This window comes from Haemaphysalis longicornis, unplaced genomic scaffold (genome assembly GCF_048455015.1).
Source record: "Haemaphysalis longicornis isolate Haplotype H1 unplaced genomic scaffold, Haemaphysalis longicornis Haplotype H1 scaffold_10, whole genome shotgun sequence".
In the NCBI taxonomy this organism is placed as follows: domain Eukaryota; kingdom Metazoa; phylum Arthropoda; class Arachnida; order Ixodida; family Ixodidae; genus Haemaphysalis; species Haemaphysalis longicornis.
In genome coordinates this window covers 51,255,900-51,275,889 of record NW_027526204.1, presented here as the reverse complement: position 1 = coordinate 51,275,889, position 19,990 = coordinate 51,255,900, and the positions used below count along the sequence as shown (strand labels likewise).

The 19,990-nt window shown below is 43.4% G+C and overlaps 1 pseudogene; it reads right to left on the bottom strand.

Annotated features, from left to right (window-relative positions):
• Positions 1–19,089: 19,089 nt before the first annotated feature.
• On the bottom strand, positions 19,090–19,645 carry LOC144157731 (uncharacterized; annotated as a pseudogene).
• Between the last annotated feature and the right edge of the window lie 345 nt (positions 19,646–19,990).

The following is a 19,990-nucleotide window of genomic DNA, read 5'->3' as shown; positions in this document are numbered from 1 at the left end:
GGTTATGCTTATAGTGTAGGTATGCCTGTGTTTCATATTCTCACCAGTAGTCCGGGACCAGTGCACGCCATCACCGCTAGAGCCATTTGTGCCAGGAAAAAAATGGTCATAACCGCAACGTGGCATCTGAAAATCTGAAACAAACCTTACAATAGCTGCATGCTGCCAAAAGGCATTTGCAGAACTGATAATGTTGCGCCTGTTTTGCAATGGTAAAAAGATGTCAACAATAAACTATAAACACTCTTGTCTCTCCGGCGCTCCATATGGTGCCTTGTTCTTAAAATGTTTAGGAAAGAAAAAAATACACCCTATTTTCGGACGACGCAAAACTGAACTATAGGATTTCGAACCACGAAAAGTGGTCGTGGGCCTTGTTGTTCACTGCGAACATCACTGGGCACCAGTCAAGACAGAGTTTGTTTTGCTTAATTGGAATCCGTCGAGATCCAAGGTAACTATCAGATTTATGGGTTACCACTTTAATGGTTTTCGCATAGAGACAATGTCAACAATTCAAAATAGATAATGTGTTGTATATGCCTTTCAATTCAGAAAACATCTCTCTATAATTACACACTAATATTGAAGTTATTACCCTTTTTGAGCATTTTTAAACTTTGCAGAGTTAAACCAGCTATCAGAAAGATTTATTAGAAAGGAATTGTCGGTGGATTGTTACGCTTTTGTTATAATAACGATTATAAGACATGGTTGCCAAATATAACGTTAACACTAGTCATATCGCACTCTTTTTTCAGTATACCATTTATGATTATCTCCACTGAAATTACAAAATAAGTGAAAAGCCAAATCGTTATCACTGATGGGTGACGTTAGTACAAAAATGCACACGCATTAAAAACTAATTGGGCGTTTCAAAAACTTCTTTGGAACACCCATCACACAATGTATCCTGTTAATTGAAAGCAGCAGACTTTTTCTTTTTTCGTTAGAATGTTTCTTCGTAAGAGATCCTTCGGCATAGTGAGAATATCTTTACTGTTCTAAAATAAGCTGGGAAGTGTAACATACTGCATAACTGATGACACCTGGAAAGATCATCTAACTAAAATTTACAAAATTATAGGTGCTTCAAAGAAATAATTAAGGACATAATCCTTATACCGCAATGAACTTATAACCACCTGCGGTTTTATAAAGCCGGAAAAAGTTTTAACCCGTAAGGCTAGTTTTTGGCGATGAGTTCGCTTCGTATTTTGGATTGCTTTCACAAACAAAAAGATTTTGTTTCGAGAAACTTTCTTTCCCTTAATCTCGAAACACCACCCTGCTAAGAGCCACTCGTTGCAAAACTTTCGGTGTAGTTCGATATAACCGAAGCTGAGATTTTACTGTACCAAGTACAAGTTTCATCCGGAAGCACGCGGAACCACTGATCACTGAAAGTTTGCTAAAGAACGGCGGAGCATCGCCAATGTTCGGTAGTGCAGTTTTGTTTCGGGAGCACAGATGCCATCGTGCAGAACTTCCCAGAAGCGAGACGTGTTTAATAGAGCCCCACAAGGGCCCCTGTCATCAGCCAAATCTGCACTAGGATTAATGCCAGGAGCTCGAGCGACATGATCTCTAGGGCACGCTGTGCTATACTACATTTCGCAAGACTTCTTCGCCCATGAAAACGGCAGCTGTACCTCTTAACACGTCTGACAAACACTTTCAGTCTTCGTCCTTGGAAGCACTGTGAAATGTGTAGTTATCACATTAACAAAGCAGCACTGCGTGACTTTCTTGTCGCAGCAGATACGTCTTCCACTTTCTGTTTTTCTTTTTTTTGGTTTCGGTGACTGTTACTATTTAAAGCGTTTATAACTGCAACTAAAGGAAAGGCGGGTAATACACATAGTAAAGCTCGAGTGACATCAGTTTTACGCCAAGCAATGTCCAGACGAAGACAACAAAATAGATAAGGCTTAAAGGGCCCCTGTACACAAAATAAAAAGTGATCCCATTAATCAACTCCCTTCTCCCGATAAAAACGATATCAATGTAATCGCTAACCCTTATGGTGAAATTAACGAAAGCGCATGCTAGTGGTGACGACCAAGCAACGTTTCAGCGATTTTAACAGCGATGCTGTTTTAGATGGTGGTTGGGCCGGCGAACATGCGCTGAAAAAAATTAGCAGTGGCTTAGCTCGGCTATGCCAGGATATACGTAGCTTGCGCTAAGGTTCAGCTGGTAATTCTTAGGTTTCCTGGTTGTCTAGGATTAGCTGATTATCATGCCTACTGCTGCTAAAACAATTTCCAATTCTATCCAATCCAATCCAGTCTAGTCCAGTCCAGTCACTGCTCCTCGCGCATGAGCAGAACGGCTCTCCAGGAGCCACGCGAAACGGCTATGAAGTGGCTACGCCGCAGTGACAGACTTGGCTACTGCGCAACAGAGTCGACAGCTGGGCACGCGCCGGCGCCAGTGCGTCTGCCGCGGCAATGACGTCACTCCTCTCGAAGGCGCAGACAGGCGAATGTGGAGACCCAATTCTCTACACATCCGTACTACAATTGGATTGAATTTCCAATACAAGCCAATTTGATCCAATTTAATCCAAGTTCATCCAATCCAAGCCAAGCCAAGCAGAGCAAATCAATTTCAATCCAATCTTATACACTTCGCGCTTGCGCAGTACGGCCAGTCATTGCCCACACGAAACTGCTCAACCTCAGCCAGTGTGGCTGACGCTACAAAATCTCCCAGAGCAATGACGTCGTCGCACGCGCCGGCACTGAAGCTTTACCGTAGCATTGCCTCACCATGCTCTGGAAAGACTCGTGTTGCCACCTGTCCCAGGTGCGATAGACTTCGTACAAGCAGCGCTTTGGAAAATCGTCGCGAGGAGGGGCTATAGAAATGGTACAGGCACGGCTTGGGAAATGCGTGACCGGTTGCTTGCTCTATCGCTCGCTTGTTGCGACGAGTCATGAATATAACGAGTCATGAATATAACGTATAACCCTGCGAGCAGGACACCTGACGTTTCATCCAAAATCGATGTTTATTTTCCTAATTGGGGGCAGGTTGCCGTCATTGCCTTTTCTTGGCAATGTGCAACAGCTAGTCGTCCCGGCGAGAGTACGCCATTGTTGGCTGCGCCAACAATCAGCGTTAGGGCAAAGGGCTCGGGCAACAAACGTGTGAAGTGCACCGCGACAAAGAAGTGTCTGCCTGTGCGGAATATATTCGCTGCTCAAATTTTTGCACCCCTTGAGGGCGGCTCGAGTTGGTCGCCGTGCTGAATCGGAAAGACTTCGAAGAAAGCAAACTTGCCAGAATAAGTACGGTCGTACGCTGCTTCCGGAAGCACTGTTTATTCACCCTTACGTTCAATCTCTATAGCACGTTTTTGTTCTTTGTAGGTATGTTCTGTTTATCTTATCGACGGGAAGCCGAAAAAACATTCAGACACCTCTGCTCTGGTAAAGTTGAGCCGAGAGCGAAATAAAAGCGTCGCGGTAGCGGAGAACGCCCGGTCGTTTTATGAAATCGCTGTTTGCAGTTCCCACCCGCCGCTGAAATTGATTGTTTGTTGATTGTGGGGTTTAACGCGCCGACGCAACGCAGGCGATGAGGCGCGCCGTAGTGGAGGGCTCCGGATTAATTTTGACCACCTGGGGATCTTTATCGTGCGCCGAAATCTCGTACACACGGGCGTTTTTGCTTTTCGCCTCCATCAGAAAAGCGCCGCCGCTGAAATGCTAAAGGTCTTCTAAGCAAGCAAACCGCCGCGAAATCTTGGTGTATCAAATAAGTTGCACCTGGTTGGCAGCAGGAAATAGTGTTATGAGGCGGCAAATATTTTACCCTTATAAGCTTGTACGTCTATGACCTGAACAGTTAAAGGAGTATTTCATGAGTATTTCATCAAAGGAGTATCTCGTGGTTAGAATGACGAAGCCTTTTTTATTTGTCCCACGTGAGTTCCCTCATCAAGATCGCAAATTTGATACCCTACATGCCCGAGTGGGGTCACTTCGAATTTTACCGAATAGAAGACTCGCCATCTCATAAATATAACCAGGACGCATTTCTGTATTTGCCCTGCGTGATTCCCCTCATCAAGAACATTAACTTCATACCCAACGCATCCTAGTGGCATCAATTTCCAATGTTAATCCAAACAGTGACTAACCATGACTATCTCATAATACAGCCATACCGCATTTTTGTCCCATGTGACTTCCCTCATCGCAACCTTCAATTTGATGCCCCACACACCCTAGTGGCATCATTTTGAATTTTCACCCCTTTATGACCTATCATCACTTTGTCATATGATAATAATCAGGAAGCATTTCTGAATTTGTCCGACATGATTCCCCTCATCGAAACCTTTAATTTTTATACGCCACACGCCCTAGCAATATGAATATGAATTTTAACCCAACGTATGACTAGCCATGATTAGGTCTTAACATAACCATAACGCATTTTTGTCCCACGAGATTCCTCTAATCTAGACCTTGAATATAATTTCCCACACGCCCTCCTGGCATCATTTTGAATTTTAACCCAATCTAAGACTTGTTATGAATCTCTAAGCACTGTACACAGGAAGCATTTTTTTAATTTACCTCGCGTGATTCCATACTTGGAACCTGTAACTTAATACCTTACACGCCTTAGCGACATCTGTTTGAATGTTTACGCAATCTATCTCATAATGCGGTCATTATTCTATCTAAACGGGAGTCGCCTAGTCAGTTCAGTTGATAAGTCATTTGGAACAGCGGACGGGACAGCCGCCGCCTCTTCCGCCCCGTGCTCACCTCTTCCTTTTTGACCCTATCAAATCAAACCGTTAACAGAAGCAGGCGAACAACCAGCAAGAAATCGCCGACATGTGCTTTCCCACCACCCTCTCCAGTCTTCTTAGAGGATCCACGTGAATATTGGGAATTTCGGCGAGCTAAGCGTCCAGACGCGGGTGCGGAAAGATGACAACGATGAACTCAGGAGGTGGCAGTGAACTTAGGAGGTGGCAGTGGCAGGAGGTGGCAGGTGGCCCAAGACTTCGACGGTGGCTTCCGAAACTGACGAATTTACGATAGTGACGGTTCCGTTTACATAACGTTCGACTAGACATATCGTTTAGTTTCCAAGCTGTGCTTAGGCTGCTTTCACGGCTTAAACAGAACTAGGCGAGCTATGCCGCAGACATTTCTTGCGATTGATGTCCGCCGGGCTACCCCATTGTCAAGAAACATGACTGGGTGATTTTAGTAGTGTCTGTTCGTTGCATCACCTAAATGCTGTTCGTTGCATCACCTAAATCACCCGTTGCATCACCTAAAATTCAAACAAACGATACCTGCACCTAGTGCTGCTCTGTGTCATGTCTCTCCTGCCCCTACTACACATCTGCCGCGCGAAATTTGAATTTTTAATATATCTCGAATTTTGTCGGTTGCTGAATGTCTCTCGCTCCTGGAAGGACAGGGCGTGAGCTACGAAAAGCTAGTAGTTTTAAATTAGGCAAAGTTTTGTTTTGTCTTCATAGAACCTCTACCACTGCAATTGCACAAGTAAAGGGTTTTTTTTGGCACCCTTTGGGAAAAAATATGCATACAATATTTCATTAAAGCTCATGAATGATTCAATTCAGCCTTTCGCTTACTCTGAATCGCACTTTATAAAATCCTGGTCTGGTCATGTGTTACCGCAGCGGCAAAATTTCAAGCCAGTAACGCGGTGACTCCTATCCACAGCGGATTACGTGGCGTGACGTCACAACTGCATTACTTGCGCTGCGGTGGCTGAAGACCACTGCGTCGCGATAAATGACCTTGCCAGACATGGAATCATGGCGCGTTCACTCTAACACATTTTTTGTTCAAATTTATACTCAATCTAATTTGCGAAAAATTGTAACATGTGACTTTAATTCATTTAAACTTCCAAATACATGTACGTAATGTGCTTCTTCGCTACATTGGTGAAGCATTTAAAATTTTTAAAAATGTGGAAGAAATGGTTTCAAGGTTCTCTTACAAATGTATTCTAATGTTTTTCACTCAAAATGCAACCGTTATTTGCTTCCCACAAAGAAGCACACAAAACACTTTGTCCTGCTCTTCGGGTTTTATAAAAGGTAAGGTGCCAGTTTTTAAAGTTTTGAGCAACTCCTAAAACACCAACAAAGCCCAAAGCAACTGAAACAATATATTACCATAGAGAAAAACCTCATGTCGACTTCTGAAATCTGAAAGCAAAAAAGCAACAAGTGAGGCAAAAGGTTAACACTGGCAAAGGTGAACAACTGCAAATGCACAGGAAATATTTCCCTGGCAGTCTGGGCTAATTCAGAAAAGAAGGCTATGTGGTTTCTTCGCATGCTTTGCTCTTTTCTGCTGTCCAAACAAATACATGGGCACGGGGTGCAGTGCGCTTATTAAAGGTGGACCATTTTATCGCATCTTAACTTTATACCGGTTAAGAAATTTATGGGATGGTAGCTACCTTGTGGGCCTTAGAAAATGAAGTTATACCTATCTTGCTTAATATTTGTGATTTCTCGCAACGCAAGTATTGGTTACGAAGAACATAAAGTTGTAATCCTTTTTAACACATTTTAGACGCTATCTAACTGGACTCCTACATGAAACGGTGCAACTTATAATACATTTGGTAACGAAGTTTCGTGTTTTGCATTACTATAAAGTGGCAACTAATACTATTGACATAAACTTTTTACTGCGTGCTTACCACTGGCCGTCTACTTTGTAAACGTTTGATATGTAGAATAGCCGAACGTCCGAAAACGCTGCTTTGAGGTGTCCAAGCAACCGACCTTAAAAGCAGGCGCAGTCGATTATAGCAACAAATCATCGACATCTTCTTTTCAAACAGCCGTCCCGATTTTTCCACCCAATCAATCCTCAAGAGGAAATTGGTCGCCCCAATTTCTGTTTGCCAAATGGGAACTTCAAAGCTGCCGCTTTAGCATCCGACTCGAGCAGTGAATTACCGCACAAAAGCATCTAAGGTACAAAAGCAATTTTTTGCTTGTTTTGGGAGCCCTTTCTCAGCGGTGGTAAAAGACGACGAGCGCCTGCGACCGGCCAAAAAATGTTGTTTTTTGTATTGAACTCAAGGCTTCCTATTTGAAGCAATAAAAAGAACGTGCGTTGATAAATGTTTGCCAAAAGGAAAAAAATGTAGGCCTACCGAGATTTCTTCCTTCCGAATCCCTACTCATAATGTGAATACGCGTGTTGCTTCATTTAGCAAGTCTGGAGCAAACGAATTAGCAGCAAAACATCCCCCGAGTAAACCTAAATATTTCGTACGTGAGAAGAAATACATACAATTTTACCATTGATATATCTCGTGCACAAAGTTTCTCTGGTGTTTTGGGCGTTGCATCAGCCGCCGACTTATTTATTTTTCTTTGTCTTTTCTAAGAATGTTGATGCAGTAGCGCCAGAATAAATGCGCCCTGAGCAGAACTGAACAACAAAGATCCACTTAGATTTCACTATTGATCTCACTTGGCAAAGCCACCAGAAGCCCCAACCCAAATTGTACTGTGGTATTTGGGGGAATGAACCTCATACACCGTGACAGCAAATCCATATTTTGAACAGGGCCACACAACCACACCACTTATTTTTGCCTTACAATGAACGGCTGTTTTGCTCAACCTTGCGCTGATTCCGCTGCGAAAAATATAAGCGAAGTTGCACTGCTTCCCATCAAAAAGGTGTTCTGATATCCAAGTTTTTATACTGTCTATTCACAACGCCTGTATTCGCGCCTTTAAATTTCGCTCCAATATTCTCCAAGCTTTGTGTTTCCTGTTACCTAAAGCGGCAGATTAGGAGAAGTACGCATCGGTGCCAAGAATGTGGCGATTTCTAAATTTTCTAAATTGGACTTCTCAAATTTCATCCAGACAGATGAATGCTCGCTGTAGGCGTCAAAAGATAACCTACATATTAGCAAGCTTGATATGCTATTCGAACAATTGCGACATCACAAACACCACAGAAGTAGAGAAACACCAGACGGTCACACAGTCAACAAAACTTTTATTGTAAGCATAACACCACTTATATAAATTATTATGTGGCTATGCAGAGATAAGAAGTCTACATACGGGGTATTCAGAAATAATAAAACAAAGGTGAGAGGGTCAGTGGCAGCTTTGAGGAGCGCCGGTTCTTGATTGATCTTTGGCCATTTTCAATCTTATCTTCTTCAATTCGCTCAGGTTCCCAAGAGCAGGGGCACGTACCCACTGCGGTATGTGCTGGCTGTTAGGCGGAACAAGGGTAGTCTTCCATTATTGCCCACATTACAGTTGTGTCACAGCCCAAGGTCCATGGCACAGTTCTCAGGTGACACACATGTTTAAAACCCGAGACCACCTCTTAGCAGACAATTACCGCTCCAACGTTCTAACTAAATAATGTAAGGTTTTCGAACTGGCAGTATAAAATTCCATCTTGTTCCTGGTTGGTAACGTTATTGTAGCACATTTTAGCCCAGATATAGAAAACCCTTCTCTATGATAACCCTACTCGTAACAACTCTTATAGCACTCGCGTCGTAACTTGATAGGACTGAAAGAAAGAATACCAGTGTTTATTTTTGAGCACAGCCCTCGAGCATGTTGCGCACCGTAAACTGATCGTAAAGCTTTAAAACTTTCGCCTATCAACAGAGCGAAGCAAAAGGATCCAGTCCTGTCTCTTTATTCATGAACGGTTGGATACTTAACTACTTTCCCACACTCTCTCTGCAACATTTGTTGTTCATTGGGTGCGCGTACTTCCACCTACCAAATCAAATCACGTCTTTATTTATTTTCCTTTTGTTACAGAGCATGAGCCAATCACAAAAAGCTGCTGTTTCAAGCAGCTTGACGAGGTGGCTGGCCCAGTACTGGCAGCAATGATCGGCGCAGATTTTAACAGAAAAGTAAAGTCATACATACTCACACACAGTATACATTTTCATTCGTGTGACCTAATACAGCATACAGATAAAAAACGCAACGAGGAACACAATTGAACTCTCACACACGAAAATATAATGATAACCGCTATCTTACTATTCGTGATAGCAAAAAAAAAGAAAAAGATAAAAGAAAACAGAACAAAGGATCCCCTCTCTGCAACTTCGTTTTTTCCAGTTGCGAACATCAGTTGAACAAAAGAAACCAAATATAAGAGCGCATCAAAGAAACAACTCGTGAAGACGTTTTCTTGACAAAATAGCAATATGATTGTTTTGTAAGTTATTTTATCGTACGTTATTTTACATGGATGCTATTTCCGAATCCAGTGACACATTATCTGTTTGTCCCAGGCTGTTTTCTGACCACTCTGTACTTCTCAAACGCATTTACTATTCTCGTCTACTAGTTACCTTGTAAACATACGCTTATGCCGCTTCTGAAAGATGCCCGAAACTGTTCGTTTACAGTGAACTATAAATCTGCATCGCTTCAAATCACTTAAAGATTTAATCACTTAAATCACTCAAATCACCTGGAACAACCCCGCAGGCTTTCACATCTCCCCCAAAGTGCAACGCGTTACACGCGCTAGAACCCGAACCCAAGTCCAAAGCTAACGTTCGCGCTACGAACCAAAAGAAAATGCTGTTCAGCCGTAGTGCAATCATACATCAATCGGATCGACACTGGTTTCATTATACGTGGGACCTAAGTTGCATTGCGACCACGGGAAGCGTTTTTTTTCCCAATCGTCTGCCCATGGTATTGTTTCCCGCCGCTGCTAAATCCGTACCCCTGGTACCTCTGGGGTGGCTCAGTGTTTAGGTTGGCAATTTCACTGTATTGGTCCCGGGTAGGACTCCCGAAACCTCCCAATCCACGTTTTATTTTTCTAGAATCTCCGAGAATTTTGGTGCGACTGACGGATTGGTGTCGGCCAAAAGAGCTGTGCTGTTAATTTGTTAAAAGGGCCGGGTATTCAACATACAAGTTTGTGTTATTCCAAAGATTTTACGTTTTATAGGGCCTGCAGCGCTTGTCGGGCAGCAATCGATGCCCTTTTCGCTGCGAAATTAATCAATTTAGGTTCAATTTTGATACTTCCGTCAAATGGCGCGTCTGGCATAGTCTGGCATAGTGCACTCGCGGGCCGGGCTTGGGCCGGGTATTACGCATTTCCTCGGGCCCGGGCGAGGCTCGGGCTTGAATTAAAATTTTTTCGGGCCGTGCCGGCACGAGTCGGCATGGGCAGTCCCTGAGTCGCGGCAATCCTGTGTCGCGAATTCTATAATGGTGACAACAAAATGTTTTCTTCTTGATATTTGAGTCTAAGCGAAAAAAAAGAAGCGAAGTGCAAATTCACTACGGCGCCGTTGAAAGATATGTAAAAAAGACGATTGCACTGAGAGAACCTTCACATCAATAAAAAAACAACGTATGTGACCCATCAGCATAGTGAGAGAGAGCGGGCAAGAAAACGAGGGCCCTCCAGCCACACCAGATGATTGTCTTTTCCCTCTGCTTTTCACGCTTAAATAAACAGAATTAACGTGACCTGGTCTTTGCACTGTGTGCAGAGTTTGAAGGACCTATTTTTGAAGCAGAGCCCATGATTTCTTCGTGTAATAATTTTTTCAAACCATCATTAAAAGCATCATTAAAAAACCATCATTATTAAAAAATACTGCTGCCTTAGAGGGAAGGACAAAAATGAATTGGTGAATCCGAACGCATCGTCTTCTCAAATTTCAGCAAGTAATGGAAAAGCGAAAGCTCCAGTATCGGCTGAAGAATCGTAATATTAAAAAAAATATATCCACTTGCTCACAATCGTTTAAGGTATCCTCGGTGTGCCTTGATTACAAAGACTGGCAAATGAAGTGGCAAATGAAGCTCCACGACTACCGAAAATACAGCTTATAAGTGAGGATGTTTAGGTTGTACAAAGATCGGTCCAAGTTTAAAGAAAATTTAAATCCATATTAGTCGTATTCGCTTGTGCTTACGCTTTTTAGGTTTAAAGCAGACTTCTTCGAGTTCATGTTTGTATCCTGTAGGACTAGGGATGATATTGTAACGTGGCGGCAGATGACATGAACCATGAGGCGATGAAGCGATGTATTTACAAGACTATTTACAGGCAGCCATAACCAAGCACGGCTTGGCTGCGCCGCGCACACAGCTCTTCGTCGTCATCATCCTTGGTGGTGGGCCATGGCGCCACGGGGATTGTCCGCCACGTCTCGTGACAATATTTAACATCAGTCTTGCGGGCACGGGCCTAATTTATTGAATTCTGCAGTGTTCGTGCTGGGCTCGCGCTCATATATTAGAAGTTTGTCGGAATCGGGCCATCCTTGGGCTCACATTTTAAAACATTTCTCTATCGCACCGGGTCGTGCTGGGCCTAGACATTGTGGCCCGGGCAGTGTTCGCCCATCCAACGATCGCTGCCCTCTCCCACTCGAAGCGAGAATTACGCGAGTGTTTGAGGCCTGCCTTCGCTTAAGTTGCTTCCTTATTCAACACTTGTTTAACGGGTATGACAGAGGCACGCGCGCCTGCTCAAACAGCGGCCATGTTGATTTTCTCACACGAAACGTTCGCCGGTACTACACTGCGGGCAGACGTGGTTGGTAAGTGTCCGTGCACCAGAATGTCCGTGCACCGAAATGTCCACACCGAGAAGTCCTGCACCGAAACATCCTACACCGAAATGTCCGGATCCTGGTCTGGGATGCTACGGTCCAGGACGTTTCGGTACGGGCATTTCGGTGCACAGACATTTCAGTGCACCACATATCGGTGTGAGGACATATCGGTGCACGCAAATTTCGGGGCACGGACATTTCGATGCACAAACATTTCGGTGTGCAAGTTTCTCGGCAACCAAATTTTCGAGTGCTTTTTTGTTTGAAACACCCGTTATATTTTTAGTTCATGCACAACGTGAGTTACGAATAATTAAGAACAATCTAGTGAAGTGATTGCATTTTTCAATTGATGCCATGTTTAATTTTGCAAGGTATTTTTTACAATTTGAGCATTTGTATATTTTTGTTCTATACTTCGTTGAAGGGAACACCTGTAATGCAGCCGAATGATTGAATTTTTTCGCACATGCTTTTTTTAACTTATGAGAAGCTGTTAATTTATATTCGCTCTTTTATACGGCAAACAAATCAGCTAAGAAGATTGATCGGTGTTTACAATGGTACAATGCATTCCTAATAAAATTTTCTCAAAATTAAAGGCACTCTCTCGTTACAAAGAAACCAGCTTTACAAACATTCAGTTGTGCCAAAAATGCAGAAAATCTTATGAAACGTTTTATCTAGGCTGCATCGCCACAATAAACTGAATTTGCGAACACTGTTGTTGCTAGGTTAATTTTTTGAAAACGCGTGCAGCCTCTATACCTCCTGGCGCCGAGACCTGGTGCCGTCCTCTCCTGAAAGTCTCCGTTTTTTTTCCTGTGCAAGTCTTTGTGTTCACAGCAAGCGCAACGTACCTTCAAAATTCTCCCGATAACACTATGCACATACAGAGTCATTAGCAATTCATTACCGAAGGCACCTGTTGTACATTGTTTCATGCTTTCGTCCCGGCTTTATAGTCTTTAGCAGTTACTATGCTGAGTTTACTGTTTTTTTGTGAATTGGAAGTTGAAAAGGCTTTTGTATATATTCAAAGCTATCTGCAATATTTTCTGCAACTTGCATCAATATATTTTTTGCAAGGACTGGTCGCTTGTGATTTTCAGATAGTTCTGCCGCAAATTATACTTGTCATAATTTGGTCGGGTTTGATTTCTATCAGAGATAAATGGCACATGCCGCTTCGGGCCATCAGTATTTGTTGAAGACGATAGTCTTTCTTGGGCTCATTAAACGCGGAAAATTTGGAGTATCTGTATGCCCGTTTGTCTGCCTGTGCGCATGTCCTTTGATTCATCCGCCCTGCCAAAATATTGCAGAGGTTGAACGATACGTTTATAGGCAGCATTTTTTAAACGTGTTGTCGATTAACGTGTTGTGGCTGTATTGATTAGCTCGCATCATACATTAGCGGGTACTTCAAACGTATCGGGGCCAGTAAAGGCCGCGGATCTGTCAGTCCGTTCTGTTTACAAGCCCCCCTTAAACAGAAAATCACGAAATTTTCCCAAATCATGGCAAGAAGCTTCTCTTGTTAGTGTTTTCTAAACCTTCGCTCCCTTTGCTCCCCAAGCTAAGAAAAAAATGTTCACCTTAAATAACCACCCCCGTGATTTTTACGGTCGAAATTTGTGTGCGGGCTTTTCAAAATTTACGTTCTTTGAAATTTTTAAAATTTCATCATTAAAAGGAACAGCCCCAGTCTTTTATTCTCAGTGTTGCTGAAACAATTTGAGCCGAGTCATTGTTCGTTTATTTCACGCCATGCACGTCTTTGCGCAAGTAAAATGAGGGCCACGAAGACCGAAGTTTGTTTATGCGCACGTATTTACATTCGTACAAAATAATAAAAAAAGGTGGAAAGCATTGGGATAGACGGCCAGGTAAAGAATCCCTCTTCGGCGAAGCCGATGGGGCAGCGCACCCTGCACAAAAATACCGAAAGACTAAAATATCAGTCCTCTGGCGAGGAAGGATCCCATCCACGTCGTCGCCCTCATGATCGCTTTCGCTTCGGCGCATTCTGCGAAAAAAAATGCGCCTGTGCCCCCCGCATGAGTTGTCTTGGCTGGCTGAAGCTGCAGCGCGTTATTAGCGGCACGAATGGCAGCGGGAGCCAAATCCAAGGGCGAGCGTTTCAGGCGCGCTTCCGCGAAAGCAGGCGCCATGCTCACTCCTTCCCTATTTCCCGTGCGTCGGGAGGAATTCGGGAGGACAGGTGGCTGACCCCCTGGGCGAACGTCTACCCAGACTCCGCAGACTCTTCCGCCCAAAATCTCCGTGCAGAATAAAAAAATACGGGTTTTAAGGAGTTTTCAGTGAACGAACATATCAGTTGGTTTTTGTTTTGATTTGTCTTTGGACAGGATCTTTAGGATCTATTTTTTTTAAGACGGCATCTGTGCTCGTATTTGTGATTATTTAACGTCTACTTATGAATCCGCATACTTTTCAAGCGATTTCTCCTGTAAATATTTGTTGAGGATAGTTCCTCGATTCTTTTTCATTTGTTTAATATTCGCATAAATGTTCTTTAAATCGTTCTTTGAAGTGTTCTTTGAAACAAAGACATTATTTAATTTTTTTTTGAGTAGCCAAGTTCTTCTGCACAAAAGTACCGAATGTGAGCTTCACAGATACCAATAAGCCGCGAACCAACGTCGCTCCTATTCGGGACGCTGCTTTGACTTGCATGATTGCTGCGGAAAATATTTCTTACGCACTAAGCGCCCTTCCGTGCTGTTAGACTAACTGAACACCTATCTTATAAATAAGAATGAAATGGTTGAACAGTGCAGTTAGAAACAATAATATGACAGTTATACTCTGCGGAAAAACGCCACGAATTACAGATGAGCAGTCCTTGCGAATATGAATAACCGTATGTATGCTACAGAAAACATTCCAGAGTGCTTTCAACGTCATTACACAACATTTCCAACTTTTGATTCGCAAACACAATACACCCGCCGCAGTCCCCTCTAACTACGCATCAGTCGGGTGGAACCATGCGGCAAGTTACAATAGGTGCCTTCCGTAATACATTGCTAATAACGCCTCAAGTACTTGCGTTACCAGAAAAGAGCAACGCACACAAATGCAGAATGCCAAGAAATTGCAACCTATTCGTCATTACTTTATAAAATCAAAGATTCCTTTCCCCGTGCTGCGGCACTCATTTAAGCAGTCGTCGTAGGGACTACGCAAAGTGCAAAAATAACATAGTTACTTTCATTGATTTAAAAAAAAAACGAGTGAAAAAACAATACAGTCACTGATTTTTTATATAACATACTGGTGATAATAAGTCGCGAAAAAACAAAATAATGAACAATTAGGTTTTACAAATTCTACAAATATCGCAGCTAATATTTAATCCATTAACCGATGTTTTTCTGGCAAGGCCGTATAAACATCTCGCGTCTTAAAATAACGCACAATTGCGAACCAGAACTTAACGCGTGCAGCCTAAAGCACTTGCCAGAATTCGTCTTTGTACCGAAACGGGCTCCGGACAGTTTATCGAGCGCCTTTATATCGAATGCAGTTTTATCGACGGACGTTTTATCGAAGCCGTTTTATGGAAAGTGCTTTTCCCGGCATCTTGTATAACAAAACTTGCAGTAATTTTTTTAGTTTCCTTTTCGCTATGTAATTTACAAATCTTTCCACAGCGAGTTTATTTAACAGAATTTGTAGTCTTTATAGTTGTCTTTTATTTCTTTCGTGCATTGTGTTTTTGTGATGCGCGAAATTTGTCTCCACAACTTTTGTTCTGTTCATTACGCTGGTGGTACTGCCATAACAAATCCCCTGGTATCTCTAATTCACCCTCTGATCCGAAGCATATCACGGCATTTTGGCGTATGGACTAGAATGCCTCGATATTCTTTGTACTTTTTGTATACACCGTTTTTGTATCAAATATAATCTAATTATTTCGCCGCGTATGTTCTACATAAGTAAGACACTTTTGGTACTTGCGAGTCCAATGCCAAAATTCTAACTGGGACGCTTGCAAAAGTCGCTCCCGATTTCTGCATTCCTACTAGGGCACTGAGTTCAGTTACTAAGAGGTTACCAAGCCGTGTCCTACTGTTCTAAAGGCCTTGGTTAGAACTGACGAGAAAAAAGTTAGTTATATAATTAGTCACCAAACTATAGTTTGGTTCGTTTTTATCTCACCTACCACGTCGCTCTTCAGCTCGTCTGAGGTTTTTAGCCCGTACTTTTTTACCTATTTATCATAAGGCATAAAAAACAGTAAGATCTAAATAGTAAACACCAAAAATAGAGAAATCGTGAAGGTCCACTCAATACAGCGTCGTCGCCCGATTACTAAAAATTAAAACGTAAAATTGAAACAAATTGAGAACGAGCAAACAAAATGTAATTGTAATGATCAGGAGTCCAACTTGTATCTCGCACCAGACCTACGACTCGCTCCGTTGCGCGTTGCCAGCACTTGTATTTCCAACACAAAGACAAGACCACGAAATGAAAGACTGGCGAATAGTTCCCAGTACCCAACACACACAGACGGGCAGTTATGCAAAACACAAGTCTCTGGAGAATGTCCTCGCGGTGTTTTACCAAACCCAAATCCCGGCTCGGATGTCAGTGTCAGTGACGGGCTGAGACTGCTGAGAAGTTGAGTTCCTCGTGCCTACGCCGCCAGGCAAGAGGGCACCAGGGCTGTTTGAGCACTCCTCCGGAACAAGGACGATAGGTACGCCGTGTCTTCTCGCCGGCCTGGAGGTCCAAGACGCAGGCCCGAACCAATGATCGGGCAGCTTCGGATAGCCCGTGCCCTCTTTTTTTCCTCGTCTTCCTCCTCTTCCCACAGCCTGATCCAGCCATCTGACCGTCCTAGGGGTTGGCCACACACGCTTTACGTTCACCTTACCACAGTAATATTGCCCATGTCATTATCTAAACAAAGCACACAAAAAAACAAGGAAATGCCCTGTCTGGTCTGGCGTGTTCCTTCAAGGTCACCAAGGAAACATAAGGTTGGTGAATCGAATACGGGATGTAAAAGTGTTGACACAGAAGTAGGGAATTATACGAAATCCTATATTTTTATGTGAGCATGGTTACCAAAACACGTAAATCGTGAAGGGATGAGCCAGTTGTACTAGGTTACGAGATTCCCTAGTGCGAGATGACCTATGACCACTTGCCATACCTGCCGAGTTCGCCTATGACGAGTTGGCTGTGATCGGTTTACCTGGGACGAGTTGCCCTAGACTCCACAACATCCACTGGGGCCTCACTTTCACCGTCGGAACCTCCCCTGTTTGATTCATAGCACTAATCTGTCCGAAGTTCTTGGCATGATATTTCTCCAGATGCAAACAATGGGACCACATCGTACAAGTAATAGTCGCGTGCAAACCACGCGACTTGAAAAATCAGGGGAGGACAAGACTTTGGATCATGCAGTGATGAACCATGGCGCAAGGAATATATTTTGCAACACCAAACTAAATACGTCGATACACATCTAGGAATATTGCGAACGGGGTTAGGGTTCCTACTATAGTAGATAATTCTGTAATATAAACAAAGGTGACATACATGCTTCAGTGCAATAATGAAGATGAAAAAAATATAAAAAAATATTCTAATAAAGCAAAGGTGATCGAAAACACCAGAAGGACGCGTCAACATATAGAGGCAGGTTTTTGTACGTAATGGACGGCAGAGGCAATGTAGAATGAATCTAGCTGTAGGGTAGGTTAATGCGACAGCCAGTTAAACAAAATAAACCCCGAAAATTGCAATGAAAGCTGCAAAGCCCCACTTTCGATAAAGCGGACTTAGGTGGTTGGATAAAACGGCATTCGATAAAACGGCGTTCAATAAAACAAGCATTTTTTCGGCAAAACGCCGTTCGATAAACTGTCTGTGAGCCTTGGTTGGTGGGGTCCGGACAGCTTACCGAACGCCGTTTTATCGACCGCAACTTCATCGAAGCCGTTCTACTGAACACCGTTTTTTCGAATGCTGTTTTATGGACAGACGTTTTATCGAAGCCGTTTTATCCAAAGTGTTTTTCCGGATTTTATTGTAACAAAATTTGCAGAACGTTTTTTAGTTCTCTCCTAGCGACGTAATTTGCAAATCTCTCCAGAGCTAGCCTATTTAACAGAATTTGTAGTCTTTACACTTCTCTTTTATTTCCTGCAAGCATTTTGTTTTTGTGATGCGCGAAATCTGGCTCCGGAAATTTTATGTTCATTGCGCTGGTGGTACAGCCCTAATGAATCCCCTTGTATCTTTAGGTCACTCTATGATCTGAAGCATATCGCGGCATGGTGGCGTAGTTACTAGAATGCCTCGATATTCTTCGTACTTTTTTGTATGGGTCTACGAGAACCCATCGAAAGTGAACTCGTCACAGCGCACTCGTCATAGGTGAACTCGTCACATAGGGCAAGTCGTCATAGGCCATCATGGGAACAGGTTAAGCGCCAGGCACAACTGGAGGAAGTAAAACAGACAGGAAAGGGGCGCTTCCTCCAGTTGTGCCTGGCGCTTAACCTGTTCCCATGATGAAGTACCAACTAGCTCGCATCGACACATTAATTCACGTCATAGGCCATCTCGCACTAGGGACACTCGTAACCTAGGGCAACTGGGCACTCGGCCAACTCGTTACAATTTTCGTTCTTCGTCTTTCACCGTCAAATGAAAGAGTACAGAAAGTAGTATAATTCTCTACTTATGTTAAACATTCTTCCACACCCCTCTTTCGATTGACAAACTTTAATGTTTCCTTTGTGGCCTTCGAAGAACGTGACAGACCAGACAACGTATCTGATTGCTTTTTTTTTGTGCAGCTAATCAAGTTAGTTCTTTATATTAGATTTCATTCGCCTGTTCGGTCTTTGTAATACATTTTTTCTTTTTAGGTAATTTGGTGACCACGCTATATTGGGCATACGTTTGCGACTTGGTTCTGAATTTTTGGTTTTTAATATTTTGATCTTTTAGTTTTTATGTCTTCTGACCAACGACGATTGTAAAGGTGTGCAACTTTTGCTCCATTATTTTTTGTGAGTTTGACTTGCATGTACACTATTGTAGTAATTACGTTTAGTAGCTTTGCTAATTAGCCTTTTTCTGTTGATGCTTTCATTATAAACGGGAGATGTAGCTGTTGCTTGCCCGTTGTTCGATCACTGTAGACCTTTGCTCCCAGCCGTCCAACAGGTTTCACCATGCACGCCCGTTTTGCACACAGTGTCAGCGCTACGAGACATCAAAATGGCACTTCGGGAAGCTCCAATAATTGGTGCTTCACACGCTGAAGGCATATTTTTGCAATACGTGAGACCACGCAAGAAATGACTAGGGGCTAGTATGTCAAGAAGTGAATGAAAAAACGTTGAAAAGTGTTTATTCGCAACGAATCACACGTTGCGAATCGATGCGACCGGTGTTTTAGAGCCGAACATTTCGCGCGACGCTTTCTAGTATTGCAAGTGGTCGAGCACTGTCGTGGTCTTCCAGCACCCTCAAGATGCGAGCGTTGAGAGCCCGGTGCTTCGCTGGCAGACCGGGTGGTTGCTGACCAGCACCCAGCTGCGCGATCCTCATCTCTTGCAGGGACTGCTCTTTCTGGAGACATCCAAGGAGAGACCAGATGCTCGGCCGGGTGCAGTTGATATTCGTCTAAAAACATTGAAAGACAGCAACTGGTATAACTCAGGTAACGAAAACGGCGAGTCGCAAAATATTAAGATGATACATAATTGGAAGCTGCGGTGCCAAGCTTCGGCTGAGTTGTTTGTGCGCGGAAGATCTGCGACCGATCTATGGACGAACCAGATGCTCGTCGGAAATGTGGCTGACAGCAGCCCGTTGCGACGACGACGTCCAATATACGTGCTTTGAAGTAAAGCGCAATTTGCAAGGCTTCTGGTGGAAAAAGAGCCATGAAGCCTTTAAAGGACTCTGCCACCTCCGCCGGTGGCAAAAATGCCAAAGCAGGCAGCATCGTCACCTGTTATTCAATACACGTGTCATATGAGTTACCCCCTTTGTGAACTCCAGCGCGAATACACGAGCTTACCAGAACGGCGAAATCTTTATCCGACCCGTACCATGTTTGAAATCCAAGCTTGCAGAGCTTGCGGTAAACTGCCTGACACAGGTGGAAAAAATATCCTTGAACTCGCACCTGCCGGAATATGTTTCCGGCGTCGATGATGGCTGCGGACTCAAAGTCGCAGTACGCCAGTTCCAGCGCGGGTTGAGCCAAGATACTCGAAAGTATTGTAAAAAACCTGAAAAAAGTGCCAGCGGCTGTCTCAGTCTCAAACATAACAAGTTCACCATTTCA